At 37.5% G+C, this 13,972-nt stretch overlaps 1 pseudogene; it reads right to left on the bottom strand.

The window, feature by feature from the left end:
• Positions 1-10,314: 10,314 nt before the first annotated feature.
• On the bottom strand, positions 10,315-11,483 carry LOC118728461 (annotated as a pseudogene).
• Between the last annotated feature and the right edge of the window lie 2,489 nt (positions 11,484-13,972).

The following is a 13,972-nucleotide window of genomic DNA, read 5'->3' as shown; positions in this document are numbered from 1 at the left end:
GCCCTGATAGGGAAGTTTATAGCTCTACAGACATACCTCAAACACACACACACACACACACACACACACACACACACAAAAAATGATAATAAATCATCTAACTCAACAACTCAGAATTAGAAATGGAGCAACAAGAAAAGCCCACAGTAATCAGAAGGAAGGAAATAATAAAGATCAGAGCAGAAATGAATGACATAGAGACAAAAAAAAAAAATACAAAAGATCAACAAACCAAGAGCTGGTTCTTTGAAAGGATAAACAAGATTGATGAACATCTAGCCAGGCTCACCAAGAAGCAAAGAGAGAGGACCCAAATAAACAAAATCAGAAATTAAAGAGGAGAAATAACAATAGACACCACAGAAAAACAAAGGATTGTTTAAAAAAAAATACGTTGGATTCAGACACTTGTACGTGCTGCCTCTTACAAGCACATCAGAGGTGCAACTGGGGATCTTATCTGAGACCTGAAAAAAATACAACTTTGGAGACCACTGAGCAGCTGTGGGGCCCCAACCCCTCTGGACACGCAGACTCCACAGAAAGGTTGGATTTTGCCGGGGATAATGTGGGGTGTCTGTGTCCCAGCTGCGTAGGCAGCAGCTGCAGAAGCTGTGGCCGCTGTGGTGGAAGAGACAAAAGTGCGTGCTCTGGGATCTTGGAAATCTGTGTCCACAAAAGCCCCCCGCTGGGTCTGGCGTGACTTGAGAGAGAGGATGGGGGGTCCTCTAGGTTGCTAATAGTAGGGTTCTCTAGAGAGCAACCCATTCTAATCAGACACGGAGGGAGAACATAGGAGTTGTAAAGGTATGCAGTCTGTTTGTAAGTGCGTGCAGACTGGCCCATCGCACACCTAGGCTGGTTCCCCTGCAACCCTTTGCTTCTGATTACAAAGAAGGGACCACCCAGCTTGGCTGGCTCTGAGAGACAGCAGGGGGAAACTGCTTTTATGGAAGCTGAGAAGCAGAGCTAGGGAGAAATCATCCGGGATTCACCTCTGAGGCAAAAAACAGTATTGAGTGCCATGGAAAAAGAAGGCTAGAGTAGCCAAAAAGACAGGGACATCAATCCAGAAACACTGCCACCTAGGGGCTGGAGTAGAAACACTTTGTGTTTATTACTAGTTTTATTTAATCAGAAACTAAGAAATCGCCATCTTAAAATTGAGGATTAGTTTACAATACTGAGGTGCAGCAGAATGCAGGGAACTGCAATATTGTCTGGACTGAGAAAGAGACGTCCCAAACAGAATAACAAAGTGAATGGCCTTCACAACTGCACACGTTTTTTGCTAATTTTTTTTTTCATTTTTTGCATCTTTTACTTAAGAAATGAATTTTTTCCTTTATTCCTCACTTGATTTTAACTTTTTAATGATTACATTTTTAGGTTCAATCAGCATTACTACTGCTATTTTAACTTTTTTTTTTCTTAAGTGCCATTTTATTTTCTCTTTATTTTACATTGAAATTAGTGTTCTTCATTCTATTTTCATTTTTTCCTTTACCATTCTTTAACCCTATCTCAACACGACCTTTACACCATTACTCTCTTCCTAACATTTACCCTTCTGCTATCCTGTTTATCTTAACCCTTTCCTGCCTTAGATTTTCCCTACTATTTCTGTCTCCCCCCTGCTAAAATTTCTACCTTACTTATATATCTAATTTCCAATCCCCTGTGCCAAGTGCATACACACCCCTCTTTGATCTGTATTAACTAGGAAAAAAAAATCTTTGCCTCTCTGTCCTTTTGAGGCTATTTGTGTAAATGTTGATTATATTGTATTTTTATGCTTTTTAGTGAGAGTATTTTGCTTTTTCTTTTGTTATTGCTGTTGCTTGGTATTTTTTTATTTGCTTTGTTTTTGTTTTTTTGTTTTTTTATTTCAGTTTTCCCTTCCTTTGCTGGATATTAGTGGGTATTGTAGATTGTATTATTCTCTAGGTTCTGTTGCCAGAATTTGCTGGCATTAGTGGATGTTCTATTGAAATTCTCTCCCCATATATATAGTTTGTTCCCCTTTTCTCTCTTAGTCTCATATTTCTCTCTCTCTCTCTCTCTCTCTCTCTCTCTCTCTCTCTCTCTCTCTCTCTCTCTCTTTCTTCTCCCTGTTTCCCAATTTCATTTTGACACTCCTTTTTAATATATATATTTTTTTCTATCTTTTTCTTTTGCTCCTTCCCTCTTTGTACTCTTCTTCTTTCTCTCCTAATTTGCCTTTCCCTAGTGGTCACCTTTATTTGAGGTTATTGACATCGCAAATGCATTTCTGTTCAGTGCCTTGTGTGTTGTACCTGGTTGTGTTGTATTTTGTGCCTTTAAATTAACACAGGAGAGAGAGATCTACATAACTAGACATCTTGAAAAGAGAGACCAAGGGGAGACAGTGAAACAGCCCACAAATGAAGAAAAGCAGACATCACCAGAAAAGAAAGTAAATGAATGTGAGGCAAGCAACCTACCAGAGCAAGAATTCAGAATAATGATCATAAGATGGCTAAAAAGCATGGAAGACAAATTTGACAATATGACTAAGAACCAAGAGGAAATAAAGAAGAACCAAGGGGAAATGATGAATCAAAAAGAAATGAAAAATGACATCGCTACTGTAAAGAACTCAATAGAAAGCATCGAGAGCAGTCTAGAAGAAGCAAAGGACCACATTAGTGAGCTAGAAGACAAGATGAAAAAATACCCAATTAGAGCAGCTTCTAGGGGTAAAAAAATGAAAAAGCAGGAGGAGAGCCTAAAGGAATTTTGGGACAATACAAAAAAAAAAAAAAAAAAAAAAAAAAAAAAAAAAAAAGATATATATATATATATATATATATATATATAGAGTGGTAACAGAAGGAAATGAAACTAAGGAAGTCATGGAAAACATATTTCAAGAAATAATGACAAAAAACTTTACTGAAATAGAGAAGAAAAAACCCACACAAATCCAAGAAGCTCTCACAGTCCCAAGCAAAATGAATCCCAAAAGACTGATGCCAAGGAACATTATAATTAAATTGGCAAACACCAACGACAAAGTAAGAATCTTAAAAGCAGCCAGAGAGAGACAGAAAGTTAAATATAAAGCCACTCCCATCAGACTACCAACTGATTTCTCAACAGAAACTTATCAGGCCAGAGGGATTGGAATGAAATAACAAGTCATGCAAAGGAAGGGTCTGAATCCAAGAATACTGTATCAAGCAAGGCTATCAATCAAAATTGAAGGTGAAATCAGGAGCTATACAGACAAAAAAAAAGACTAAGAGAATTTATCACCACCAAACCAGCAATGTAAGAAATGCTAAAGGGTCTACTGTAAAAATAAAGAAAAAGGAAGCAAAGAAGGAACATAAAAGTATAGAATAAAAATGGAGATAAATAAGTACCTATCAATAATAACTTTAAATGTAAATGGATTAAATGCCGCAATCAAAAGTTATAAGGTAATGGATTGGATAAGAAAACAAGACCCATATATCTACTGTCTACAAGAAACCCATTTCAGAAAAAAAGATGCACACAGACTGAGGGTGAAGGGATGGAAAAAGGTTTTCCAGGCGAACAAAAATGGGGGGGGAAATTAAAAAAAAAAAAAGCTGGGGTAGCAATAACAATACTTGTATCTGACAAATTAGATCTCAAAGTGAAGGACATAACAAAAGATAATGAAGGCCATTTCTTAGTACTAAAGGGAGCAATCCAACAAGAAGAAATAACCCTGGTAAACATATATGCACCCAATATAGGAGCACCCAAATACATTAAAAAAAAAACTGCTGGAGGACATTAAGGGAGAGAATAATAGCAATACACTCATATTAATAGTAGGAGATTGTAATACACCACTGTCAAAAATAGCAAAGAAACATCAATCCTAAATGATTCACTAGACCATATGGAATTAAACGACATCTTCAGAACATTCCACCCCAAAGCCACAGAATATACATTCTTTACAAGTGTACATGGGACATTTTCAAAGATAGACCACATGTTAGGACATAGGCAAAGTCTTTTCAAATTCAACGAGATAGAAATCATATCAAGCATATTCTCAGATCATAGTGGCATAAAATTGGAAATCAGCTACAATAAAAATAATCCAAAGAAATAAAAAACATAGAGACTAAACAGCATGCTATTAAACAAGGACTGGGTTACCAGAGAAATCAAGGAAGAAATTAAAAACATCCTGGCAACAAATGATAACGAAAACACGATAATCCAAAATCTATGGGACACAGCAAAAGCAGTTTTGAGAAGGAGGTTCATATCTCTACAAGCCTATTGCAAAAAACAAGAAAAAATGGTAACAAATGATCTAACTCTACAACTCATAGTTAGAAAAAGAGCATCAAGAAAAGCCCAGTGTAAGTAGAAGGAAGGAAATAACAAAAATCAGAGCAGAGGTAAATGACATAAATGTGATGAAAGAAACAATACATAAGATCAACAAAACCAAGAGCTGGTTCTTTGAAAGGATAAGCAAAATTGATGAACCTCTAGCCAGGCTAACCAAGAAACAAAGAGAGAGGACTCAAATAAACAAAATCAGAAACAAAAGAGGTGAAATAACAACAGACCCCCCCTCAAAAAAAATACAAAGGATTGTAACAAAATACTATGAACAACTCTATTCCAACAAACTGGACAACCTGGAGGAAATGGATATATTCCCAGAAAAATATAACCTTCCAAAACTCAATCAGGAAGAATCTAAAAACCTCAATAGACCAGTGACTTGGGAAGAAATTGAAGTAGTCATCAAAAAGCTTCCAGCAGGAGACAAAATGGTGGAAGAATTGATAGGGGTCTGAGCCTTGTCCTGAAGGAGAAAGAGAGAGCAGCTGAAGTCTGTGCTGGGAGTGTTTATTAGCAAGTCAAGAGACAGGAAAACACCAGGAGAAACTGGGGGTCTGCTGATCAGGGTGCCCCAGACAAGGAAGCACCCACGGCGAGGTGGGGCTCCTACCTGCAGCTAAGTAAGGGCTTGGATGGGGCAATCTCACAATCTTGACAGGAAGAGTAGATTTTGTCAGAGGCCTGAATATCCACAGCCACAGTGACCACTGAACAGCTGTGAGCCCCAATACAGTGATCCCAGGCAGCGCAAACATGTGGACTCAAAGGAGCGCCACACTTCAAGAAGAAAAGGAGATAGGGTGAGTCCCTGCAGCAGAAGACAGAAGCCCACGCATGCTGGGCATGCGGAAACTGGAGGACTGGGGTAGTATTTACAAATAGAAGCCCCTGGCTGTTGGGTTGGTGTCACCCGTGAATGTGGACGGAGCTCCTAATAGGGGAGATATCTAAAGAGCAACACATTTGAATCTGACTCGGAGGGATATCTGAGAATCACAGGGGAGTGCAGTTGGCTCCGACGCCCCCCCCTCACCCTCCCACTCCCCGCTCCACAGATGAATGTTGCAGAGGGGGGGAAATAAATAAATAAAGCTAGAGAGGCTTTAGAGCCCTGGAAATCAACCCAGAAACACTGCCACCCAGAGGCTAAATCACAAATTGACCCTAGTGTAGTAAAAAAATTCAAAGCAAGAATAAATGGAATAAATAAACAGTTGGTTAGATAAAGCAGAGGTGCGAGATTTGATGGCAGTATAAAAGAATACCCAATCGTAGCAGCAAAATAATTTTAAATAACGAGGATAGCTTAAGGGACCTTTGAGACAACATGAAGTGTGACAACATCCACATCTTAGGGGTACGAGAAGAGAGAGAGAAAGAGAGAGAGAAAAAGTGAGAAAGTAATTGAGACCTATTTGAAGAGAGAGAGAAAGTGAGAATGTGATTGAGACCTATTTGAAGAAATAATGACTGAAAATTTTCGTAACAGGTGAACTAAAAAGACTTACAAGTTCAGGAGGTAGAAAGAGTCCCAAACAAGATGGACAAAAGAAACCAGCACCAAACACATCATAATAAATATTAAAGACAGAGAATCTTAAAAGCTGTATGAGAAAGAGTGTTAGTTATGTACTGAGCTCCTGTTTTAATTGTCAGCTGATTTTTCAACAGAAACATTTCATTACCCAAGGGATTGGCATGAAATATTCAAGTGATGAAAAGCAAGGACCTATAACCAATACAACTCTGTCTGGCAAGGCTATCATTGAAATTGAAGGACAGCCAAAACTGGTTTGGCTCAGTGGATAGAGCTTCGGCCTGTGAACTGAAGGGTCCCAGTTCGATTCTGGTTAAGGGCATGTACCTTGGTTGCAGTCATGTCCCCAGTAGGGGGTGTGCAAGAGGCAGCTGATCGATGTTTTTCTCTCATTGATGTTTCTAACTCTCTATCCCTCTCTCTTCCTTCTGTGAAAAATCAATAAAAATATATTAAAAAAAAAAAAAGAAATTGAAGGACATATAAAGAAGTTCCTCAACAACAAAAAGCTAAAGGAGTCTCTTATCACCAAACCAGTATTACTTGAAATATTAAAGGGCCTGTTTCAGGAAGTAGTGAGGGAAAAGGAGAGAATAGTTAAAAGAATAAAATGGCAATAAATACATACCTATTCATAATCGATTTAAATGTAAATGGTTTAAATGCTCCAATCAAAAGACATAAGGTAGCAGAATGGATAAGAAAACAAGACACTTATATATGCTTTCTATAGGAGACACACCTCAGAACAAAAGGGATGGAAAAGAATCCTTTTTCAAATGGAAATTTTAAGTAAGGGGTAGAAGTAAATTTATCTGACAGACTTCAAAACAATATAGTAAAAGACAAAGAAGTATAGTACAAAATATAACCCCTGTAACATCTGTGCACCCAATGTAAGAGCATCTAAGAATGTAAAGCAAATCTTGATTGAAAGGGAGATAGAAAGTAATACAGTCATAGTAGGGGAATTTAACTCCCAATTGACATCAGTAGATAGATCTTCCAGATAAAAAATTGATAAGGAAACTGCAACCTTAAATGACATAATAGACCAAATGCATTTAATTTATATCTTCAGAGCATTTCACCCCAAAGCTGCAGTAAGTGCACATGGAATATTTTTTAGTGTAGACTATGTTGTAATACAAAACCTATCTCAATAAATTAAAGAAAATTGAAATCATATCAAGCATCATCTCTGACCATTATGGTCTGAAACTAGAAATCTATCACAAGAAAAAAATTGAAAAACACACAAAGACACAGAGGCTAAATAACATACCGTATTTTTTGGACCATAAGATGCACTTTTTTCCCCCCAGAAGTGGGGGGGAAAAGTCCCTGCGTCTTATGGTCCAAATATAGCCTACACATATACTTTAAAAAAAAAAGTTTTTTTACTTGCCCGGCTCTGTGTGGTCTCTGTGTGCTTGCCCGGCTCTAAAATGGTTCTAAATGCTGCTGTTTACTTTACAGGGTTGATTACATGTGTTTATGACTGTGATGTTGGGTTTTAATGCACATAAAATATTTTAGGACACTATTTGTTTCAGAATCTTTTTTTCTTCATTTCCCTTGTCTAAAAACTGGTGCGTCTTATGGTCCGGTGCGTCTTATGGTCCGAAAAATACGGTAATGTTTTCTTAAGTACAAAAATATTTTACTTGATATAGTAAAATACAGCTTTGATAACACTCAAAAGCATAACTGCAGATAAAATATACACAAATGTGGATAGAAATTTATTTGATCATTTATTCTATGGATTAGATCCACTAATTAGTGTGTGTAATGTTTATCATATTCATTAGCATATGGGTAAAAAAAGAAACGAAAATGTTATATTTAACACCTAAATAACATATATGAAATTTTAGAAAAAAAATATTACAAGGTACAAAATCTGTAGCTATAAGTTTAATGTGGAAAAACAAATAATAAAGGATTATTTCAATGATACATGATAAATGTGAACTGGAGGTCATTAATGGAAAACTGTCCTTGGCTCTCTAACATGTTAATGCTGCCTCATCAATTTTGTAAATGGGGGTTCTTTAATGCTTGCTACTCTTCCTTCTGCTATTGATGGCCTTCATTGCCATTCAGTCACTTCCAATACTTTCAGACTACTGATTTTTCTTCCATCTTGTGTCTCATTTCCCAAGGCTTAGTTCCTGACCCTTCTTTATTCCCTCTTCCTTGCCAATTTAATGGCTTCGACTATCACCTAATGTTTGTGACTACCACTACTTGGTACCTCAAATTTAATATGGCTCCAACTTCACTCAGCATACAGTGTATGAATTTCGTGCACCAGGTATACTATTGTAGAAGCCCAGTGCACAAAATTCATGCATCGGGAGTGGGGATGGGGGAGTGTCCTTTGGCCCAGCCTGCAATCTCACCAATCTGGAACCCCTTGAATTAAAGGACCCATATCATGCCAGGAAAACATGCCCTAAACCATAACACTGATTCCACCATCTTAAAGGGTTGTACTAATGCATGTTTGACTGCTGGTTTAGACCCATAAACAGGCAGTCAGACATCCCTCTCACAACCTGGGACTGCTGGCTCCTAACTGCTCACCTGCCTGATTGCCTCTTACTGCTTCTGCTTGCCAGCCTGACCACCCCCTAACCGTTCCCCTGCCAGGTTGATTTAACACCTAACTGCTCCCCTTCTGGCCCATTCACCCCCAACTGCACACCCCTGCTGGCCAATTTGGTCCTGATTGGTTGGTTTCTATGCCAGTCAGCATCAAAAGCTCTGCCTCCTAGGCAGCCATTGGCTCCTCACAGAATATTTATAGTTCTATTATCAGCCAACATCTTCTTTGTGAAGTCTACTATTTTTCTCATGTGCCTGAGACTGTTGTTGATTTACCCCAACATCTTTTCTTTCCTTCTTCATTACTAATGGAACCTTGATTTAGTGAAGAATGAATATATTAGTAAAAACATTTTTTAGTCTTCCTTGGAAATAGAGGTGGCCCTGTGATAATGTTCTGGCTAATGAAATTTAAGTTAGATCATTGGGTGGAGCATCTGGGACTGCTCCTTAAAAGGGAGAAAACCAGTTGGAAAGCATCTTCTGCCCTTTGTCCTTTTTCCTATCTAGAATGTGGATGTAATTAATAGTGCTCCAAGAATCATCTTGTGTATATTAAGAAAAGGGAGTGAAAAGATAGGAGCTAGATTTCTGATGATACTGTGGAGTTGTTTGAACAAACCTTGGACTGTCTATATATATATATATGTGTGTGTGTGTGTGTGTGTGTGTGTGTGTGTGTGTGTGTATTGAGGTATATATATATATATATATATATATATATATATATATATATATATATATATATATACTTTTTATGAAGGGCTGGGTTAGTGCTAAGTAAATAAAACTCCAAGTAATTTAGGCCATTATTGTTTGAAACTTTTTTCCCGCCGAAACCGGTTTGGCTCAGTGGTAGAGCCTCGGTCTGCGGACTGAGGGGTCTTGGGTTCGATTCCGGTCAAGGGCATGTACATTGGTTGCGGGCACATCCCTGGTAGGGGGTGTGCAAGAGGCAGCTGGTCAATGTTTCTCTCTCATCGACGTTTCTAGCTCTCTGTCTCTCTCCCTTCCTCTCTGTAAGAAAATCAATAAAATATATTTTTAAAAAAAACACAAAAACTTTTTTCTCATAAATGACTTTTGGCTATTTTGTTACTAAATCTTGATTCCTACCTGATATGCTTCAGGTGAAAGTAATCTCTTTTTTCTTGGAATTTCTATAGCACTTCATTTGTTTTTCTCTCATAAGTATAATCACCCTTTCTGTTACACTATCAATTTAATCAGGATAGACTACATAAGAATGGTCTTAGTTCATGGCACCCTGCTTAACACAGTGCCTTCATATAGGTAAAATTTAATACACAAGAGCACTTTGTAAACTGCAAAATAAACAAACAAAAAACAAACAAACATATAATCTTATTATCCAGTGATTCTAACAAAGACAAATAGAAAAACGGTACAATTTTAACCTTTGATTAAGATAAACATATATTTCTGAATCACCCAGTATGTTACAGATATCAAATATTTTCAGATTTGATCAAATATACCTATATATATAAAGTTATTACTAAGAATAATTTCCCACTAATTTGAAACCCTGGTATTCAAATAGCTAGCTGTAGAATTCACATGTACTACAGTCTGCAAAAGAAGTTATTCAAAATATCTTTATATTTTATATATTTTTTAAATCTTCAGCCAAGGATATTTTTTTCCACTGATCTTTCTTTAGAAGTGATAAATACTCCTTATTTGATATTCTACATAAACCACATTAAAATGTCTTTCCTTCAGTAAAAGGCAATAGTTTAGATACAAAGGAATTTTATTAAATTGGCAGAGTTGGGATAAAAAAGATAAAATAGTCACTACCAGTTTATCTGCAGCTCTTGCCTTTTAACAGACTAATGAACACAGCTTGAAATATAGGCAAGTCTTGCAGGTCTAAGAAACAGTGAAGGGAATTCCTCAAAATTTAAACGTATTAATACAACCAATTATGTAAATCTAAATATTAGCCAATCTCCTATAGATTTTGAGATGGCGATCACCGCCTATGTGAAAAGTTAAACATTATGGATCAAATCCAATCCTATTTTTAGAAGACTGCAGTGATAGCACTTGCTGAACTAAAATTACCATCAAAGCTTAAAAAGTTGACCATATTCATTTAACTACAAGCCAATCTTATGTAAATCACGACTGCCCAAAAGAAATACTCTATTACCCATTCATGATCTGAATTTTGGAGTATGAGATCAATTTAAATATGATACACATTAAAAAAAAATCATGAGATATTTGTAATAAATAAGGCAGTGGCCAACTATTACTCATTAGTAGCTTTTTTGAGATAAGTTATCAAGTCTGCCTTTTCTGCATACTTCTTTTTTTTTTTAATATATTTTATTGATTTTTAACAGAGAGAAAGGGAGAGAGATAGAGAGCTAGAAATGTCGATGAGAGAGAAACATCGAACAGCCGCCTCCTGCACACCTCCCACCGGGGATGTGCCCGCAACCAAGGTACATGCCCTTGACCGGAATCGAACCCGGGACCTTTCAGTCCGCAGACCAACGCTCTACCACTGAGCCAAACCGGCTTCGGCTCTGCATACTTCTTAATGTCAGCAAAAATCATTTTTATTCCAGGGATGTACTCCTTGTGATTCTCCAAATACTCTATCAGTGTATCCTCTCCCCAAGTGAGACCTTTGTTCTTTCTTTCTGTGTAAGAAAATCCAGGGGCCTGACCTACGTATCTTTTGCCCAGGCTTGTGTTTGCCTCCCTTTTCCACAGTATGACACTGTGGCACACTTGTGAACAAAAATCTTCTTGCCCTTTTCAACATCACCCATTTTTAACTCACTCGTTAGTCGTGTGCGACACAGAAGTTCGCACTAAGATGTCACACTCTCTGACTCCACTGATTTTTAGAGAGAATGGAAGGGAGGTTAGGAGAAAGGGGGAGAGGTACAAAGAGAGAGAGACACACACACATACACACATCAATGTGAAAGAGACACATCAATTGGCTGCCTCCAGCAATGCCTCAACCAGGGCTGAGGATCGAACCTGCAACTTGTGCCCTTGAATGGGAATTGGGCTGACAACATAAAAAAATTTGAAAGTTTGTGCATCAAAAGGAATTAGCAAGAAAATGAAAAGACAACCTACAGAATGGGGGACTATTTTCAAGTTATATATCTAATAAGGATATAGCACTCATATATCTAAAGTTATAACTTAACAAAAATACATACAACCCAATTAAAGAATGGGCAACAGACTTGAGTAGATAGTTCTCCAAAGAAGATATATAAATGCCAACAAAGACATGAAAAGATGTGCAACATTAAGGAAATGCAAATCAAAATCACAATGAAATATTTTATACCTACTAGGGTGGCTAGAAAAATAATAATTTTAAGAGCAAGTGTTGGGGAGAATGTGAAGAAATTGGAACTGCAGTACAATTCTATTAAGCATGTAAAATGTCTCAATCACTGTGGAAAGATTTTATTGATTCTTCAGATATTTAAGCAATTCCACCCTTAGGTACTTATTAACCAGCAGTCTCTTCTTCACTAAACTTTAGCCATGCTTCTCTAAGCCAGCATCCACCTTGTGGGACCCGCATCAACCAGCAGTAGCAAGAACTGCTACCTTGATGCCTGTTCACTCTCAACATCTGATCAAATTCTTCATCCCTTTACCACCCCATTCTTGGAATCTGAAAAGCCTGATCTGTTTTGAGTCAGCATTCTGTCAAGTATGTTTATCCAGAATGCCCCCTACCCCTATATTTCCTTTTGGGAAATTTCCATCCAATGACCCAACCCTGTTCTTTGGTTCTAAATTTCCCACTTGCCCAGGGTGTGTTTGGAATTAAGTCCAGTTCTATATTGAGGTATCTCTTTCTGTGAGTTCATTATTGGTGTGTAATAGATCCTTAATGAAATAAAGTTTTTACCACTTAAACAACTGGCAGGCTCTAGTTTTCTTTCTTGTTTCATTATTGTTTAAAGTATTACATACTGCTTTTTTTCCTGATTGACCTCCCACCCCAGGCCACTTTCACCTCAGAGATAAGACCCCACTGTCCCAGGATCTGTGTTCATTGGTTATGCTAATATGCATGCAAACAAGTCTTTTGGTTGATCTCTAATCCCCCTCCTAGCCTTCTCTCTAAGGTTGGACAGTTTGTTCAATATTACCTTGTCCCAGGATCTACTTTTGTTCATCAGTTAATGTCGATCATCTGAAATTTATCATATGAGTGAGATCATCTGAAATTTATCTTTCTAAAACTGGCTTATTTCACTTAACAAAATGCTCTCTAGTTCCATCTATGCTGTTGCAACTGGTAAATGTTCCTTCTTTTTTATAGTAGTGTAGTATTTCATTGTGTAGATGTACCATAGTTTTCTAATCCACTCATCTGTTGATGGGCACTTAGGTTGTTTTCAAATCTTAGCTATGGTAAATTGTGCTGCTATGAACATAGGAGTGCATATATCCTTTCTCACTGGTGTTCTAGTTCAGGCGTCCTCAAACTTTTTAAAGTGGGGGCCACATCACGGTCCCTCAGAGAGCTGGAGGGCCGGACTATATGAACTACTAATTCCTACTGTAACACCTCGGCTGCGCTCACTGCCCAAAAAACCTGGCGGGCAGGATCAGACTCCTCTGCAGGCCGCATGTGGCCCGCGGGCCGTAGTTTGAAGACGCCTGTTAGTTTCTTGGGGTATATTCCTAGAAATGGGATTACTGGGTCAAATGGGAGTTAAATTGTAAATTTTTTGAGGAAACTTTATACTGTTCTCCACAATGGCTGCACCAGTTTGCTTTCCTACCAGCAGTGAAGGAGGATTCCTTTTTCTCATCATCCTCACCAGCACTTGTCATTTGCTGATTTGTTGATGAAAGTCATTCTGACAGATGTAAGATGGTATCTCATTGTTGTTTTGATTTGCATCTTTCTAATGATTAGTAACTTTGAGCATGTTTTCATGTCTCTTAGTTTTCTGAATGTCCTCTTTTGAAAAGTGTCTATTTAGGTCCTTTGGAAATTTTAAAAATTGGATTGTTTATCTTCCTTTTGATAAGTTATATGAGTTCACTGAAAATTTTGGAGATTAAACCCTTATTGGAGATAACATTGGCAAATATGTTCTCCCATGCAGTGTTGTTGTTTTGTTGATGGTTTCTTTTGCTGTGCAGAAGCTTTTTATTTTGATGTAGTCCCATTTGTTTATTTTCTCTTTAGCTTCCATTGCCCTAAGAGCTGTATCGGTAAGATGCTACTATGGCAAATGCCAGCTATTTTTCTGCCTGTGGCTTCTTCAAAGATTTTTATGGCTTCCTATGTTACGTTTAAATCCTTATCCATTTTGAATTTATTATTGTGTATAGTGTAAGTTGGTGGTCTACTTTCATATTTTTTGCATGTATCTGTCCAGTTTTCCTAACACCTTTTATTAAAGAAACTGTCTTGACTCCATT

The sequence above is a fragment of the Pipistrellus kuhlii genome, unplaced genomic scaffold (genome assembly GCF_014108245.1).
Source record: "Pipistrellus kuhlii isolate mPipKuh1 unplaced genomic scaffold, mPipKuh1.p scaffold_m20_p_3, whole genome shotgun sequence".
Taxonomy (NCBI): domain Eukaryota; kingdom Metazoa; phylum Chordata; class Mammalia; order Chiroptera; family Vespertilionidae; genus Pipistrellus; species Pipistrellus kuhlii.
Note: the sequence above shows the minus strand (reverse complement) of the source record. Positions and strands in the feature narration are given on the sequence as shown.